General features: G+C 38.1%; 1 protein-coding gene across 4 annotated transcripts in view; it reads left to right on the top strand.

Annotated features, from left to right (window-relative positions):
• The first annotated feature begins 12,698 nt into the window (after positions 1-12,698).
• The window catches only part of SHOC2 (SHOC2 leucine rich repeat scaffold protein), an 85,951-nt gene continuing 79,202 nt past the window's right edge, over positions 12,699-19,447 (top strand). The window contains exon 1 of one of the 4 annotated variants that reach the window (XM_032225357.1): positions 12,699-12,798. The gene's annotated coding sequence lies outside the window, so the exon portion shown is untranslated. The other 3 variants (XM_032225354.1, XM_032225356.1, XM_032225355.1) reach the window with 3 other exon arrangements.

The following is a 19,447-nucleotide window of genomic DNA, read 5'->3' as shown; positions in this document are numbered from 1 at the left end:
AGCGATCTGCCCGCTTACGAATAACCTTGTCTCGCAGCACTCTCCTTTTTCCTATCAGCTGCTGTCAACGGAATTCTTTGCCCGCCACGGGAACGATAGAGAGCTAAAGCACCTGCGCCCCAAACTCAGCCAGGGCGCTGCCATATTGGCCAGAAGCGGAAAAGGCTTGGTTGCTCTTAGCAACAGATGAGCACCGCCGATGACTGAAAGAGAGAGAGGAAAGGAGCTATCACATCGGCATCGCGAGAAGACGGCAGATTATCCTACTTTAGACCGCAGTTGAGTACGATGTCGAGTCCGAGTCCCGCATTACGGATTATAAACGTGGAGAAGGGGGAGCCAACTCAGAAAATGCCTACCAAGGCCTACTTAAGGAAGCTGGAGATGTTTATCTTAACCAGAGGTCTTCAAACTTAGCAACTTTAAGACTTGTGGACTTCAACTCCCAGAATTCTCCAGCCAGCATACCATAGCTGGCTGGAGAATTCTGGGAGTTGAAGTCCACAAGTCTTAAATTTGTCAAATTTGGGGACCCCCGATCTTAACCAAAGAGAAAGTTAAAGGCAACGTACGATCGCCGTACTTTGTGCTTTGTATAGTTTGACTTCGATCCGTGTTCTTCAAACTTGGTGCCTGTAAGATAAGTGGACTCAGCAGGCTGGCTGAGGAATTCTGGGAGTTGAAATCCACACATCTTAAAATTGCCAAGTTTAAAAAGAACCGATTTAGATTATCCTCCGGTGCTATTGTTCTATTAGATAGTTCATTGTTATCTTTCTCCTTTTGTTGCTTTTAATTCTGTGCTTGGAAATGGACAGATCTAATCGTCTAAACATTTTTAAAGAGCCATTTAGTGTCCATGTAAATAGATTTATAGTTCATATTAATTTGTTGACATCTTGAAACTCTTTTTAGAATTCATACTTTTCCTTTTCTCACTTTGGAAGGAACAATGAGCAAGAAGGTAGGCTATTCCATAGCTTTCAAGAAGCAAATATTTTATTACACGTTGTAGAAAAGTAGCTTGAATGAATTGCTGTTCAATTCAAATGAAACAAAAGCAAGCAACTTTTTTTCTTCCTATCCACAGTGGTATTGTAGGCTTCTTCATGATTTGAAGAATTAAAAAAAAGATTGGGAATAGGCAAAGCAAGCACACAATTTTAAACAAAATATATGATATCATGAGAAAGATGGAATTGGTTATCAATGACAGGTACCTATGTATCTGCAAAGCTTCAAATCTAATTTTGCCCTTTGAATCTGAATCTTTGCAGAGTCTTACAGGCTAATTGTTTTGGACTACATTATGGGCAAATTTAAAGCAGAGTGTTTGCTCCTCTCCCTTTGTAGTCATTGTTTTTCCTGATATCCTCTTGCCAAAGTGTTGAAGGAAAAACACATAGCTGTGAATTTATATAGCTGTCCATCCTGCAATTACAAGCTTGACCCTTGATCTTTTCTAGAGGGATAATGGGATAAAGCTAAAGCTTGCAGGTATTTTATTGCATAAGTGCAGCAAAACATGATTACTTGCTAATGCTATCAAGCCAGTAATTGCTTTGTGTATGAAAAACCTGTCCTATGCTATATGCATTTTGACTGTTAACTAGTAAGTGAAGCCTTTCAGTCTTATTAATAGATATAATTAAGAGTTATTTATAAATCATTAGGAATTAATCAGAAGAGGACCATTATGTAATAACTTGAGGATTTTCCCCCTGAAAACATTTGTAGAAATAGATCAATTTAAGATATACAAACAGTTCATGTCCAAAATAGCAAAGTTAATATAGTCTCCCTAATTTAGCTCAGAGAGGTATGAATGCCATGATTCTGAATCTGTTCCATTTTCAAAAGTCTTAGTTTTACTTACCAACTCCACCTCCTTTTTTGTATACTTGTAAATATAAAAATAAAAAATGCTAGGCTGAAGTCCTGTGCATATTTGCTTGGGAGAAAGTATTTCTGAAGTCAATAGAGATGCACAGATTTATGCTATGAAAAATGTTTCTAGTGTTTGGAAATTAGGTTCTGAAGATCAGTTTATTTTTCATCTTTCCCTATGGGGAAAAATATAAAATAATAAAAAATAGTATAAAAATGTTTATACAATCTTCATGAATAGTATTTATCAATTTAAAATTGTTGGCAGCCCAACTCCAGTGGGCTATGGGTGAGGTACAAAACTAGACAAAAGACAATATTAAATGAAGCATCCCAGACCAAAATATCACAGAGAGCAACATCAACACAACAAACAAATAAACTAACAAAAAACAGGCTATTGAACAAACAATAGACCTTAATCTGGGCCCGGGACCAAATCCAGGTTTTCCAAAAAAATCTAAAAAGTTATATTAATCTGCATGGGTTTTCAATATTCATAGAATATTGAAGTCATAGAATTTAAAAATCCAGCTCCAAACTAAGAGTCCACATGAATAATTTCATTAACCTCTGTATTTTAGGATAGGGGTTGTGGTTATAAATGCTGCATGATTAGTTCCATCAGCCTAAAAAATAAAAGAATGCAGTCTTTCCAGATAAGGAGAAGCTATGGTGGTGATGGTGGCAGGGGGAACAGGCAAGGGCAAAAAAACATGTGCTGCCCTAGGGTCTAGTTGTGGTGGTGTCTCAATGTAGGGCCATTCTTCATCTTCCCTGGGGCAGAACCATGCTTTCTTCTTAGCTTGGATACGTTGGCCTCAGTGACTCAACTATGTTCCCAGAGAGGATCAAGTTTTTGATCATGACAGGCAACCTTCTGCTTAATTCTGGCAGTTGTTCTCTTGCTAGGTACAATGAGTGGGAGCTCTCTATTGTTCTGGGCTACAGATGATATTTTCCCCTTTCTTCCCTCTTTGTCTCTGTCTAGACCATCTGTCTACTTTGCTCTTGCTTCTCCCTACACCCACAGAAATGGGTAGGGAGCATGCAACCTCACCAGCCAAGAAAAGTATAGTCTAGAGGGCTTATCTTTCATTGTTGCTTGCCACCAAAATGTCATAAGCTGGACGTGGCATGTGAGTTTAACATCCCCAACAACATATTCATATTTCACTTCTTTTTATCTTTTGCTTCATCATATCTTTGCAAAAGGAAACAGCAAAGACCAGCTGATTACTATATACCATAGAGTAATCCATATTACTGGTAGTCCTCGATTTACAACAGTTCACTTAGTGACTGAAGTTACAATGGCACTTGAAAAAGTGACTTATGACCATTTCTCACACTTATGACCATTGCAGCACCTGCATGATCACCTGATTTACATTTGGATGCTTGACAACTGTCTCACATTTATGACGGTTGCAGTGTCCTGGAGTCATGTGATCACCTTTTGTGTCCTGATAAGCAAATTCAAACCAGAAACCAGATTCACTTAACAACTGTGTTACTAATTTAACAACTGCAGTGATTCACTTAATAAATATGGCAAGAAAAATTGTAAAATGGGACAAAACTCACTTAACAAATTTCACTTAGCAACCTCAATTTTGGACTCAATTGTGGTCATAAGTTGAAGACTCCATGTATATAAGGTCTTATAAGTGTCACGTGCACACAATCCAAATGGTTCTACTTATGATAGATTCAAGTCTGACTAATGTTTTCTAACAGCTGTGAAATAGCTACAGGAAGAGGCAGGCCACAGTTTGAAACTGACAGCAGAGTTATCTGTTCTATAGATCCTGGTATATATTTATTTTAAATATTTGCTGTATGTGGATCTCAGTTAAAATAAAAAAATATAATATAAACAGATGCACTCTCTATAATTACAAATAATAATTTATACAGTTTTTAACCTGACATGTTCATAGTTATACTTTAATCATTCTAGTTTAAGGTGTACAATAATGGATATGATATAGAAATATGTTAAAGTCAACATAGAAGGTGTTAAAAGTTGGAGAAGGCAATTGCTTGTAACTTTCATACCTAACATCATTCTAGCATGCCAGAGAATTCTAACCATATCTAGTAAAATCTAGACAATGGTGAGGGAGTGGGAGTGAGGAGAGTTCTTTCAAATGCAGACAGATAGAACCACCCTATAATTCAGTTAAGTCCCCTATGCACAGTACTGCAGTAAATTTGTTTTGATCAAATTTACTAAATTTTGCCCAAGAAGCATAGAATTAGCAATAATCTTCTTAAATAGTGGAAGTACTCATTTTTCATCTTTGGTTAAATGAACCCAACTAAAGGGAGTTCTTTGAAAAGGAATTAACTTGCTGCCAAGCCTTACAATATGCTTGAATGCTGATTAACTGCCTGCCAAATTAAGAACACTCTGATACAGGAAGCTTGCCCAAGAATCCAGCTTGGCTTCTGTCTTATGTTAAAAGTATCCTTTAAATGATACTGCCAGATCCATAGTAAATTTTAGCATTCTATTAAAACATGCAGCAAATGCTTATATAATCATCTACAGCACCGTTTCTCTCTTAGTATTGATAAATCTTTTTGGTTCTGCAATATCCCAAAATATTTTGTTATTTCATTTTTATACAAAAATTACACCTTGCCATCCTACGTAAATTATGATTTTGTACTATATATGGTGGCTCAGTGGTTAGAATGCAGTATTTTAGGCTAATTCTGCTGACTGCCGATTGCCAGCAGTTGGGCAGTTCGAACGTCACCAGTTCAAGGTTGATTCAACCTGCCATCCTTCCAAGGTCAGTAAAATGAGGATCCAGATTGCTGGGGCAATATGCTGATAGTAAACTGCTTAGAGACGGTTGTAAAGCATTATGAGGCGGTATATAAGTCTCAATGCCATTGCTATATTCAAAATAAAAATCAAGTTAATAATAATTAATAATTCATCAGATATTCTTCCATCGGTATTAGATTAAATAGTAATGCCCTAAGGCATTTGACACCTGGGCAAAAAAAAATCAAAACATTCAAATTCATATACTCAGGAATACAAATGTAATAAATTAATCAACTCTTTTAATATCACTTTTTTGTCTTGTTTCTTCAAACAAGTCAATTGATAAGGCTAATGATAGAAATCTGACTTTCCCTTCCTAGCAGTGTCTTTTCAATTCAGAATGATTCCATTTTACTTTTGAAGTTGCCCACAAAATCATTTGTGGCAGTTTTAAGGCAACTTGGAAAAGGGTGAGGTCAAACATTTATTTCCTGTCTTTATTCAGTTAGTGGTAAACTCAGGGTACACAAGAGAAAGATTAACCAACACTGCCAACACCCACTTGCTATAAAATTTAAACATTCTTAAAAGTTGTTGCAACAATATTTCTATACTTTAAAAACTATTTATGGCAACGAAAACATAATACTTTAGCTATGTCACAGGAACTTCTGGAGATGCCTCTAAATTTTATTGCAATTTCCCCAGTAAGTCATCCCAAAAAGTTTTTTTGCTAGTTCTTAACAAAGATTCTTAGATATACTAGACAATGGTGTTTTAGATCCTGGTGTACAACTTAAAACTCTCATTATTTCCAGCCAACATATTGTTTGCAAACTATTAGAATTCAGATACTGTTTATTTGTTGCATACCAGACTATATGGAGCCCCAGTAATAGTGGGCAATTTCTTTTTTTAAACTAGAACATTGCATTACACATAGTTTCTGAGTAGGCAATAACAGTAAAAATCCTTCTACCAGTCTGTACAGTAGAGGAAGGGTCGAACTGAGGAGGTAGCTTTTTTTCTTCCACATCCAGGATGGAAATTGAAATGATTTGTTGAGAAGAAATGCTAAAAACTGTTCCAGTTTCAATAGTCAACATTTGTGAGAGGTTCTTTCATATTATCCAAACTAGGTAACTTCATCAATGCTACTCTGATGATGTTACCTAGATTGGGTAATAAAACGTCTGCACTAAGTTCCCTCATTTCAACCCTGAGCTACAAATAACCTCCTTTATTGGTACTACTCATGTGTAGCATTCTAATCATCTGTGATGTAAGGGACACAGTGGCTCACATAGTTAGAATTCTGGGTAGACAATCAACAAACCCACATATGAGACCTGAGTGCTGCTGTGTGATGGGGTGAGCTCCCATCACACACTCCAGCTCCTGCCATTAGCAGTTCAAAAGTATGCAAATGTGAGTAGATAAATAGATACCACTTTGGTGGGCACATTAACAGGGACATGAAAGGAGCCCCCAACTGGGAGTCCCGCAGACAACAGTGATGTTACCGGCTAATTCTTTCAACGTGAAAGCAACTTCGTGCTTCTGACGTGAATGGGACAGGGATCACCTATGACAATCAGGCTAATTATTAAATATAAGTAAATTTTCAGTGCTACTTTCTTTATAACTCCAAAGGTCTCTTTTATAACTCTGGTAGCATAAGTGCATTTATAATGCATTTCTATAATGTATTAATTGTACATGTTAATTAAATATTAGTTGGTATTCACCTAGTCACAAACTGAAATAAAATCATTAAAGTGAATTTTAGAGGTCCTCTGAGTAAATGGGGCCATACATATATCTTTCCAATGTTGCAATATCAGTTTAACTATAATAAAGGCATGGAGATAATTCATTTATGTTACCCAGTTGTCAAATTCCATGTACTAGGTATATAATTCAAGAAAAGTTTTTCTGAAAAATTTAGCTTTTCTCGCACAATCCTGTTTCTACTTGTTTCCCTCAAAACCTAGCTAAGTATAAGACATAGCTCCAGATATGGAAAACCAAATCCTCCTTCATTAATTTGGAATTGCGTTTCTGTAAAGTTATTCTCAGAATTAAAGAACCACATAAAATGTTCTAAACAAATAATATATTTTCTGAAAATATTAAAATTTTAAACCAACAATTTTTAAAAACAACAGAAACAAAACAAGGCTCATTTAAAAAATAATGGTATTAAGAGGAGAAAATCTAACGGACAATCTTAATCTACAAATGCCTGGGTGAATAGCATATTTTAAGTTATTTTCTTTAAAAAGACAGCACTTTGGCGTCAAAGTCTTTTAAAGAGAGAATTACATAATAGTTCTGTAAAACTAATTCGTTGTATACATGATGTACAATGACAATAAAGACTATACTATACTGTAACTGCGTTGCATGAACCAGAGAATTGTATGAGAAACAAAGCGCCTTTAGTGAACAGGTTGAGGAAGTGATCTTTTAAGAGATTGAGTGCAAAGCCAATAGCATTAATACTTAATAATATTTTACATTTGCTGATAGCTGAGAAAAGTTTTTTTCTTGCCATGCAAAATACACATAATTCAGGAACATATAAGCATACACAACACACACACACACATTCTACATCCAGATCTGCTGAAGAGCTGTCATTACACTAAGAACTCCTGGAACAATATTGTGGCAAGTTATAATAAATGTGTTCTTCCTTGGAGGATAATTGCTTGTTTGTTTGATGCTAGTAAATCAAGGTTGTTTTTTTTTCAAATATAAGGAAAAATGGAATGTTAAAAAAATATATTTTCAGATATCTATTTGTACAAATTATTTTATTAAAATGAATTTGAGGCAGCTTATTTACATACCTGAATAATAAAAATACATTTCTGTAAAGATTGCTGTTAGTATTTAGATCCATCCATTCTCAAACATCAAAAATTCCCAGAATTAGTAATTCCTTCTGGTTTTATCCAGAGCCCCAATTTGTAAAAAGCTTTCTAACTAAATCATTTGATGTACTCTGCAGGCAGAAAAACAGTTATTTTACCTTATATAAACCCTACCCCTATATAATAAGAATCTTAGTTAAGCTCCAATGTATTTCTAGCTTGTGGCCTCAGATACAACAGTTATCTATATTATCACATTGAAGAATAATACAAGTTTTTAAAACAAGCAAATAATCACAAACTAGTTTATAAAAGGTTGTTTTGTTTTCAACTTTTTCTTTTCATTAAGAATTCCCTCCCTTTTTATTTAAAAACATAAAGCATAAGAATGTTAATAAATGTGCAATTTTATACTAATTTATGTAAGATTAACTTGGCATGATTTTTAGAAGTGCATTTATAACCAGTTTAGCAGTCTTTGCTAATATTTCTTCTACTGTTATGGGATTTATTAAGATTTGTATCTTGCATAGCTCCAGACATATGAAATAACTCCTAAAATTACCACAAACATTCCTGCACATTTGCCCATTAAACAACCAAGAGATTACCTAATCTTGTTTATTCCATTCTTCCAAGGTGGATAAAAATGAGGACCCAGATTGTTGGGGGCAAAATGCTGACTCTGCAAACTGCTTAGAGAGGGCTATAAAGCACTGTGAAGCGGTATGTAAGCCTAAGTGCTATTGCTATCATCAATGAGAATACAACACAGGAAATTTATAATACTGAAACATAGAATGTGCATTAAAACTATGCTTTACAATAGGAAGAACATAATTTTGTTAAACTGGTCTCATCAATAATGTAAAGCGCTGTGAAGCGGTATATAAGTCTAAATGATATTGCTATTCCCTGCTTGGTTTTGACCATTCACTTAAATATTTAAGTGGAGGTGGGGGTGGGAGGCACTGTTTTGCAGTGGTTCTCCTCCTACCTCTCGGACAGGTCGCAGTCGGTGTTGGTCGGGGGGCAGAGATCGTCCCTGAGGCCCCTAACATATGGGGTGCCACAGGGTTCGGTCTTATCTCCCCTACTATTTAACATATACATGAAACCGCTGGGCGAGATCATTCGGAGGCACGGGATAAAATACCATCAATACGCGGACGATACTCAACTGTATCTGTCCGCCCCGTGCCAACTCAATGAAGCGGTGGACGTGATGAACCGGGGTCTTGAGGCCGTTAAGAACTGGAGGAGTGTTAACAAACTGGTACTCAACCCAGACAAGACCGAGTGGCTGTTGTGTTTCCCTCCCAACAATTTGGCCAGTGTTCCATCGCTCAGGCTGGGGGGGTCAAATTTTACACCCCTCAGATAGGGTTCGCAACTTGGGAGTCCTCCTGGACCCACAGCTGACTTTCGACCATCATTTGTCAGCTGTGACCAGGTGGGCATTTGCCCAGGTTCGCCTGGTCCGCCAGTTGCGACCCTACCTGAATCGGGAGGCACTCGCAACAGTCACTCGAGCCCTTGTGATCTCTAGGCTGGAATACTGCAATGTGCTCTACATGGGGCTACCTTTGAAGTGCATTCGGCGACTGCAGTTAGTCCAGAATGCAGCCGCGCGAGTGATAGTGGGCGCACCACGGTTTGCCCACATAACACCCATCCTCCGCGAGCTGCACTGGCTACCTGTCGATTTCCGGGTGCGCTTCAGGGTATTACTCACCATCTTTAAGGCCCTCCATGGTAGTGGATCTGGATACCTGAGAGACCGCCTCCTGCCGATCACCTCCCTCCGACCAATTAGATCACACAGACTGGGCCTCCTCCGAATCCCATCCGCCAGTCAATGCCGACTGGCAACTACACAGAGGAGAGCCTTTTCTGTAGCAGCTCCGACCCTGTGGAACGACCTCCCCGTTGAGATTCGCACCCTCACCACCGTCCAGACCTTCCGCACAGCCCTCAAGACCTGGCTATCCCGCCAGGCCTGGGGATAAGTCTCTAATTCACCCCGCCCGAGTGTTGAATGCTGAATGAAAGTTGTGTTTTTTACTGTTTATTTTAGTCACATGTTTTTGTGTTATATTGCACTTCCCCTTTCCCTACGAATGTAAGCCGCCCTGAGTCCCCTCAGGGAAAAGGGCGGCCTATAAATCCCAATAAAACTCTAAAACTCTAAACTCTATTTCATTTATTCTCACATTTTACTTCTATCACCTATTGCTTTTGTTGCATCCAACAACTAATGTACAACTCCACCCTTGGAGATGCAAAACATTTTACAATCCAAGAAGATCAGAAGAAATTTTATTTTGATCTTAGATCAGCATATACAATCCAAGATTATTTGTTGTACTCTGCACTTTCGTAAAATCAATTAAAGTAGAACACATTTCCTTTGCTCCTTCATTTATTTCTTAAAGCCTTGAAACAGTACACAGTGATGGTGATTATTCTTACAATCCTGTACTAAGAAAATCCATGTATATAAAACATTCATATAACAAACATTTATGAATATGACAAACTGTGATAAAAACAGTGGTTGTGGCCTTCCTAAATGTTGTGGCGATAAATCGCATGTAAAGAGAAATGTAGAGACGTACAGGTAGTCATTGACTTACAATTCATTTAGTGACTGCTCAAAGCTACAATGGCATAGGAAAAAGTGACTTGTAACAATTTTACAGTTACTATCTTTGCAGCATTCCCACGATCATGGGATCAAAATTCAGATATTTGGCAATTGATTTCATGTTTATGACAGTTGCTGTGCCCCAAGACCTGACAAGCAAAGTCAATGGGGAATCCAGATTCACTTAACAACCAGGTTACTAAGTAATCAACTGCAGTGATTCACTTAACAACTTTGGCAAGAAAGGTTGTAAAATAGGGCAAAATGAACTTAATAAATGTCTCACTGAACAACAGAAATTTGGGGGACTTCTGGTTGGTGTCACATTGAGAACGGCTGGAATATAGTGCCGCCCCATCGGGCTCTATGAAATGCAGTTGGCAACTGCTTGCTGGGACACCCTGCGGGGTTAAGCCGCCCTGGAGGGGTGGTGAAGAAAGGAGAGGGGCTTTGTCAATTGCGAGGAAACTGCAATTTCCTCGTTGATCCGAAGAAAGCTCTCCCGAATGGCAGCAATAATGATGGCCATTTTTTGTAAGTCACAAGCTGGGACAACTGGGACACTAAGATCTTGTGCTGGAGTGGTATGTGGACAGAGCAGTGAAACTGAGTGAGAAAATTTCCAACTGTTACCTTAGAGATTTAACCTAAATTAAAAGTTCCAAAAAATGATCTCCAAATGTTAAAAAAGTGGCAATTGAATTTAAGGAGAAAGATTAAAACTCAAAACTAAAGCGGAAGATTAAAGGTTTAGAAGTAAAAGAAAAACTTAAAGAATGATTTAAAACATAGAAAGCCTGGAAAAGCCAAACAATATTGTGAAAAGTGACTATTGGGAGAAATTGCTTTTATAAATTCTATCTAACTCCCCTAACCTGGATGACAATCAGCTGTTTTTGACTTTGTGGAACTTGGAATTGGGAACAGGGGAGCCATCTATTGGAGGAAGATTACTGCAATGTATAAAATTCAAAGGAAAGCAGTGAGAGAAAGTAAACATGTGGAAAACTACTTGACCTTGATTTTTATCTTAGTAGGCAATTTGGATGCTGGGAAATGTTTTCTGAGTTTTATTGGAATTGTACACTGAAAAGCAGATTTGAAAGATTTGAAGAAACTTGGTAGGCTAAGTTGGATTTGGGTTATCAACATCATGGGGGGGGGGAGAAAAGATAAATAAGACTTTAAAATCTGGACAATTGGAAAGGTGAGAAATTGGAAATTATAAAGATTGAAAAACACAAATTTATAGCATCTAAGGATTAGAAATTTAGGGGACTTGGAGGAATTACTTGGGGAATCTTATTAACCACTGATTTCTTTTGGAGTTTTCAGATATTTGGATAAGGGGATATTAGCGGTATATTAACTTGTTACAAAATGACCCAGCAGGAGACAATAAAGTTTTATGAAGAAATGTTAGAAATAGCGACATAATTATAAGAACTTGATGGGAATGTTTAAAGATAAATATGTGAAAGTAAAAGGCTCTCAACAAATGATAGGAAAAGATGAATATATCACAAAGAAGACAGCTGAGAAATTAGGAGTGGTGGAGGGGACAAAGCAAAATAAATTACAAAAAGATAAAAATAGGTTAAAAGCAGATAAAAACACTAAAAAGAAAGCAATAATAAATACTAAAAATCAAACAGAAAATTCCCCAAGAGCTTATAATAGAATAGAGAGAGAAAAAGGAAGATTTTTCAAAAATAATGAAAGGTTATTGGATGGATATTCAAAAGATGCAGCAGAAGGAGAGTAAGGATAAGGCAGAGGGAACGATCAGTCTGTGTAAGAATGCTAGAAAGTCATAGGTTCTCCTGCTTGAGCAGGCGGCTGGACTAGAAGACCTCCAAAGTCTCTTCCAGCTCTATTCTAAAGAGTCGAATTGGAAGGGGGAGGCTACGACCTCTCCCTTCCAAACGGTTTATTTAGGACTCTCGATCCGATCTGAAGTCGGCAGCGACGCCCACTTCTTTTACGGGCGCTGCTTCGAGATAAAAACGAATCCCGCACCTAGTCGAAGCGATGCTGTTCGCTCCCCTTAACATGGGGTTTGGAAATCCCGGCTCGAGTCCCTGGTCTTTCCAAACCGGGCGATGAACACGGGAGGCCGGAGGGCGCCCTGATCTGGCCTTTTCTGGCGCGAGCCGAGGGCGTTTATCCGTCTGCATTTGGCACGACGGTCTTCGCGGCATTGTGCAATAAATGTTCCCTTTTACGGGCACCCGACGGAGAAAAATTGCAGTCTTTTGGCGTTAGATTTATCTTCAAGTTAAGAGTAGAGAAATATTTTATTATCACATTCCACTTTTGCCACTTCTGGTGCAAAAGCTTCTTTCACGCATACATTTACAACTTTTATTTTTCGACGTTTACCCTCAGTAGTCTCCGCAGTTGTGCTCGCCCGTTGTCACAAAGCAACTTACTTTTAAGTCTTTTTCCGCCCCTAACCAATATGGCGGCGCCCGGCTTTCAAATCCGACTCACCGCCCTCGTTTTCTATGGTTCCGTGGAGGTCTGTAGGCAGGGAGTCCCGTGACGAGTGGCTGGGTACGCGATGACGGTGGCCGGCAGGAAAAACCGGAGCCGCCTTGGTAAGGAAGGGTTGGGCAGTGAGAAAGAGGCCTGCGGTAGGAGCAGATGCCGAAGGCAGTAGCTCTTCAGCTGCGGCTGGAATGTGAGGCGACCGAGGCAGGGAGGAAACACTGGAGAGAAGTTAGTCGGAGGGGTAAGGCTGTTGGAAGGACTAGGATGTATGGAGGGAGGCGGGCGGGCGGGCGACTGGTGGAGGGAAGGCGAGGCGAGTCTGGCGGATTAACAGCTGGGGGAGGGCGGGAGGCGAGTGTGGGAGTCGCCGCCAAGCGATTGCAGGAGACGGAGAGGGAGGTTTGGGCCCAGGCGCGGAGCGGAGCGGAGGAATGTCTGGGGCGACCCAACGGAACCCGAGCCAGCGCGTCTGCGAAGGTCGGGCGAGAGAACGAAAAGAAAGGCGCGGGTGCACGGAGAGTAAGCCATTCCTGGGTGCTGGGAGGGTCTCTGAGGCTGGGCCCGGAGCGAAAGGAGACAATGGGCTCGGCCATCGGCCGGGCTGGAACGATTTTTAGACGGACGCGGCTCCGTCTAGGGCCGGGGAGGAAAAAAGCCAAACAAAAGCGAGGCGATCTTCGGGCTGAAAAGGGGGAGAGCGCAAACGAGGCAGGCGGTGCTTAGAGGCTTGGGTAAGGGGGGGAGAGCAAAGGGACAGCCGGGCCCTTCTGCTCTCTGCACCTGTGCCCCGAGATGCGAGGCGGCGGTGGTGGTCGTGGAGGAATGTGGTGGGTTCCCTCCCCCCCCCCTCCAGCGTGCGACCTGCCGTTTTGCGTTCCTGCCTGCTGCAAGCCTGTAGGTGGAGAAGCCTCTGATCCAGGCTGGACTGAGAGGCGGTGGCTGCTGACAACCGAAGGCAGGGGCTGGGCTTCCGAGGCACAGGGCAAAACGAGTAGTAGCAACAACAATAACAATGGAGGAGGTGGCTACGAGAAGAAGCAGAAGCAGGAATCCCCAAGCTCAGGCTGCCCAGAGCTAGATTATTTGCCTTTAAGTGGCACCTATCGTGTGAGGTACCTTGGTTAGGTTTCTCCATTCCCAACTCCTCGATTGTGTTGGGCCTCTATTAAGTCTCAGGCCCTGCTGCTCCCATGCTGATTGGAGGCCTCGGTGGTTGTAATTCCAGGCTTGACACTAAGGATAGGCAGGGTTGGAGCTCAGTGGCAATTTAGGATTTAAGAAAAGACATTGCTACCAAACACCCATGGTCCTTACTGGTCCGGACAAGGTAAAGAGCATGAGGATGTTCTTATTTGGCAAAGGGCATATATGAAGACTAGGGCTGGAGGAGAGAAAACTCGGAAGGATGCTAGTGAATAGGTTCCATGGGTAAGCATAGAGACCTTGTGATCAAGATATCAGATTGAGGAAGGATAGTATAAATTGGTATGTTTATTCTTCAATTGTGGTAAGACATGGTTTATACTAGCATTGTTGTTATTCACTATTTTTTTTGCTAGAGGCAGGCTTATTTTAATTTTCCCTCTAATGTTGGACATGCTATTTTTATATTGCTTTTTTCATCAGCTTAATTTTTAGTTGTCCTAGCAAGCATGTTAATTGGTGTACTGGATTTCTGCAACATTTATTGGTTTATTATTGCAGATGCTTTGTTGATGAGTGCACTGTTTCATAATACGTCCACCTATATTATATATAATTTCAGACGCTGATACCGGAGGAAACTATGAGTGATAGTTTGTATCTCATCCTACAGAAAGCTGGAAACATAATAAATTATTTTAGGGTTTTTGAATGGCAGTTGTTTAAAGAGAACAGTTTTTAACACCAACTCTTATCCTTTCAGAGATTTAGAAATCTTTTTCAATTTTAATGTAGTTCTTTCATCAGTTTTGCTTGGGATATTTAGTAGTAGTTTTTGACCTCTTTTAAATTTTGAAACGCACGCAGCTATAGACTTAAATAACTAATAATAATTTGAAATAATTAAGCATATATTTATAATATTACACAGATTGCAATGTATGAATGCATGCTGTATATATAAATAAGCACATATTTATGATATTGCCCCTGTAGCAATCTGTGAATGCATGCTGTATATATATTTAAAAATAATCATTTGTATGTAAAGTTCAAGTTCAAAAGTTCAGTATCATGTAACTTGTAAAATGTAACTTGAAGTGGACTTTGAAGTAATCATTTTTATTAAGTACTTACATACATAGTACTTTGCAGAAAATAGTAGTTACAATATATTTTAAATACACCTCATGGCCTGCTTTAGAAAAAATATTGATTAAATATAATTTGGGGACTTCCAGAGTTGGCAATTAGTTCTTTGTAATTTTCAATAGGAAAAAATGTCATTTCTGTTTTGCCTTAATTTTAATTTATATTAAATTCTAATATTAGACATTATACAACATATTTAGCCCTATCTTAAATATAAATACTTCAATGATACCTGGATTTCTACTGATTTTTGTCAAGGGCTCAAAAAACATGCTTGTGATTGTTTTTTAATGAATTTTGAAAATGTGTCAACTAACTACACAACTAAATGTGTTGCTATATCTTGAAGAATAAACATGCAACAAAATAGCTATTATATCTACAGTATGTCAGATGAATTAGTTGGTGGGAGGGGAGGTTGTGACCTTATATTTTTTCCTATTCTAGTCCCTTTAGTTATTTTGGCAAGGTTTTTGGACATGATTGCCATTACCTTTTCCCGCTACAGTTGAGAGAGTGACTGGGCCAAGGTTACCTCAGTAGCCTAAAGCAGTGTTTTTCAACCTTTTTTGTGCAAAGGCACACTTTTTTCATGAAAAAAATCACGAGGCACACCGCCATTAGAAAATGTTAAAAAAATTTAACTCTGTGCCTATATTGACTATATATAAAGTAATTTTCCCACGGCACACCTTACACTATGTCACGGCACACTAGTGTGCCGCGGCACAGTGGTTGAAAAACACTGGCCTAAAGGTTATCTGGAGCCTAAAACAGGGCTAGAATTCACTATCTTGGTTTTTAATTGGATGTTTTAACCACTACATTAATATGCAAATTGGTTTTATAAATCTATTGATATTATTTTGATTTAACAAGAGAAATGAACATGTGATCATCTATAAAGAATAGTTTGAAAAGCAACAGCTTTCGGGTAAGACTCTGCATTGAGTATTTTGCAATAAAATAAAAACAGAAGCAATTTCCAAATTACAAGAGTATGCATTTCTTATAGTTTATAAGCAGATAATTATTTTTCTCATCTGTGAGTCAAGATCAGACAGAAGTAAAGTTTGTTAATATTCTAAGATGCATGTAAAACTATGCCTTGTTATAATTTTTTGATTTTGTAAATGTAGAATAAGAAATATTACGACCTTAAGTTGGTTCTTTATGATTGCAAGTGATCTTCACATAAGCATATAATTTGTGAAACTGTACCTCAATGCACTAATCTGTGGAAAATTTCTATTTGTGAATATACCTAATGTCAGTGTAGCTTTGTTTCATAATTCTTTTACTCTGTCTTTGTATATAATTAATTTGATGACTTATATCATATAAGGTAATTGCCAACAGTTAAAGTATACACTATAATTTTCAACACCCTAAAAAAAGCTATTGGAGAAAATGGGCCCAAATGGATAATCTTGTGAAAAAATCTTGATAATATCATAAATATGGTTCCAGTGTTTGCTCTTAAAATCTAAAATGAGAGGAAAGAATCAGCAGCTCTGCTTTTTTAAAAAATGGGGAATTTCATGTTTTTTAGCTATATTCCTACATTGAGCTTAATCGTAAAATATTAATGACAAATAAGCTTCTCTTGAACACCTCATGTCGCTGTTAGATGGATGAGGAATGAACTTTTGATTTGAAAAATGGCTTAAGTATATTATCCATAAGTACAACAGTATTACTACTTTGCTTCAATATGTAACATGATTCTTGCAGGTGTATTTAGAGTAAGCTAGATGCAATAGTGTTATCATTTTGCAATCTAAAAAATCACTTAGCATGTGTATCTATAGTACACTTTTCCTGGGTAATACATAATATAGTTATTGCACTTGCATTTTATTATTGAAGAAGTTTTTAATTTTTTTTCTCATGATTATATTATCAGATTATTCTACTGTGTGAGGGACTACTTAAAATGACAAACATAAACAGATCATTGTTCAGAAATGCCTGAAGGCATATAAATGTATCGTGTTAATTCTAATGGGTTTTCAGATGGTTCACCAGCAGTTCTATTCTTGCAATGAAATTAGTAGGATGTGCAACTTGCACATTTTTATTTGAGATGTGCTTTTGGTGTAGGTGGTTTGTATACTCGGAGGAGGCTTCAAGTGGAATTGTAAGACAACCTGCCAGACAGAGAGCACTAATAATTTCCCCTACAATGTGCTGGGGTCAGCAGATAATCTTACTGCTGGCACTTACAGGGTTTTCATTTGTCAGTTATGATTCTATCACAATAGACTACATATTAGGAAGAAATGATGCCTTTTAAAACGATTCATAGATATTTTGAAATGTCTTCATATTTGTGCCATCATAACATATTAAAACTTTGAGCAAGTTCTCTTTTGTGCTTGTTCTTAGTACTATTTTTTTTCTTGCTTTTAGAGATTTATTATCTTGGGAAGTAACTTTTATCATTTTATCCTCCAGCAGAGTGGTGCAGCAATGGAACACAAGGGTGCCTCATAAAAAACTCAACTCATTATTTTGTTATAGACTAGGAAGTCAAGTTGACTCAACTCCAAATCTAGGTTTAAGTTTGAGAACTAGGAGTAGTTGGTGTTACTAAACCGTACCTCCCAAGTTCTTGTTGCACACCAAGAAAGGTTGAAAGATTTAGCTGTGACTTATTAATGCTTTTATGTGGTTCATATTTTATAGTATTTTATAGAATATTTTATAATATTCTAGTCTGTCTTTGCTCCATAATTTTAGGCATTGTACTTTATATTCTAGCTGAAGCTAAATAGGTAAAAAGCAGTGTTTCTTATGTTTTATCGAAGTTTTATGCAATAATTGAGCATATATTTTGTTTTACGATCTTAAGCCTAGAAGAAATATGGGCAAATTTTCATTCGTTCAAAAAGGCTGGAGGAAAAGATACTGAATTTATATATCAGAGTAGACATACATACTTAGGTTCTGCAGAAGTCAGACATTTTGCTCCTATGTGCCTTCTGTCTTTACAATAAAACAGCAATAAGCAGGTTCCTAAATTTAGGGTGAAGTATGTCAAGAGAGGAGACGTATTGCCACCTCGCATAAACACTTAATATTTTCAGCACAACCAATCAAGGTACAGTTTAAATACAATCTCTAATCCAAAATCATTTAGTGAATTTCTTTGTCTGTGTCTGGGTTTTCATGATCACTTTTCAGTATCAGTTGGTTTGAGGGCTTGCACATAGTAGCAATCCATAAGGACACTTGTGGGAAAATTGCTTGTGAATAAAATAATTACTCCACATCTGTCTTCTAGCCGAAATGTCTTCAAGAGTGATGCTTGAACATCAAAGATATTTCTAGAAGATTTTGCCATTTACATTGAGAATACTGTGATATTGACTTCATGGTTCCATTGATAACAAAGAGGCTGTTCTGAACCATCTTTGGACTATTTCACACATAAGACAAAACAATCTTTTGGTCTTTTACCTGTGTGTAAAGATGGTCTGAAGGTAGAAAAGTTCAAACAGTGGTAAGATCATTCCTGATTAAATTTGAATTTAAGGCATCAGTAGTTTTATAATTTGAATTAGGTATCTTCCATTGGAAATATATGGAAACAAGTAAAATCTTAAATGTATTGAGGAATTTTCCAATAATAAGAGCTGTTGATGTCATTGTCTTTAAACTACAGGTAGTTTTCTACTCGTGCAACAAAATTTTGGTGGAGGCATAATGAGACTAGACTTCATTTTATAATGGTTGTAAAGCAAGAAACTATTTGTTAAGTGAATCACATGGTGGTTAAGCAAAGCTATTCTTATGAATGGAAATGGCTTCTTCCATTGAAGCTGATTTGTGGGAATGTGTGCTTGATAGTTTTAACTCACAAAAATCAAGCCAAAACGTCTTAAAACTGTTGAGATTAGGAGTCATGCCAGCCTGCCCCTTTGCAAAGAATAATAAAAAAGAAAGTTACTTTGTTTTTGGAACCTAGGGTGCTCTGCTCAGCTTTGGAATAGCTGTACTCTTCACAGAGCTTTGGGAAAGTGAGAACACTACAAAGCCAGTTCCAGTGCTCTAGCACCACCTAGGAGCATGGGAAAAGAGGTATTTTAAGACATTGTAGCTGAGTGAGGGCTTTAGCATTTTTTTCTTCTTTATAAAAAGCACAAGGTTGGCCAACCTTGTGGGAGGAGGAAAATGGTGAAGGTCAGTTGACATAGTGCAGTGCAGACCACTGAGGGTGGCTGGGATGGAGCTTCCAAGGTGTTTGGGGCTTTCTGGAAAAGGTGATTACTACTCGCCCTTGGAGTCTCTCAGGAATTTTGAGCTTCTCCCAAGGCAGCTGCTTTGTACCACTCTGTAAAGCCTGAACCTAACCCATTTGAAGTTATTACTATGCTGAAAACACAAGTTTACGGCTTATTTATGGCCTTTGCAGTATCTCTTAGTCACATAATTTCCAATAACAGTTAGTGCATGTTG

This window comes from Thamnophis elegans, chromosome 10 (genome assembly GCF_009769535.1).
Source record: "Thamnophis elegans isolate rThaEle1 chromosome 10, rThaEle1.pri, whole genome shotgun sequence".
Lineage (NCBI taxonomy): Eukaryota > Metazoa > Chordata > Lepidosauria > Squamata > Colubridae > Thamnophis > Thamnophis elegans.
Note: the sequence above shows the minus strand (reverse complement) of the source record. Positions and strands in the feature narration are given on the sequence as shown.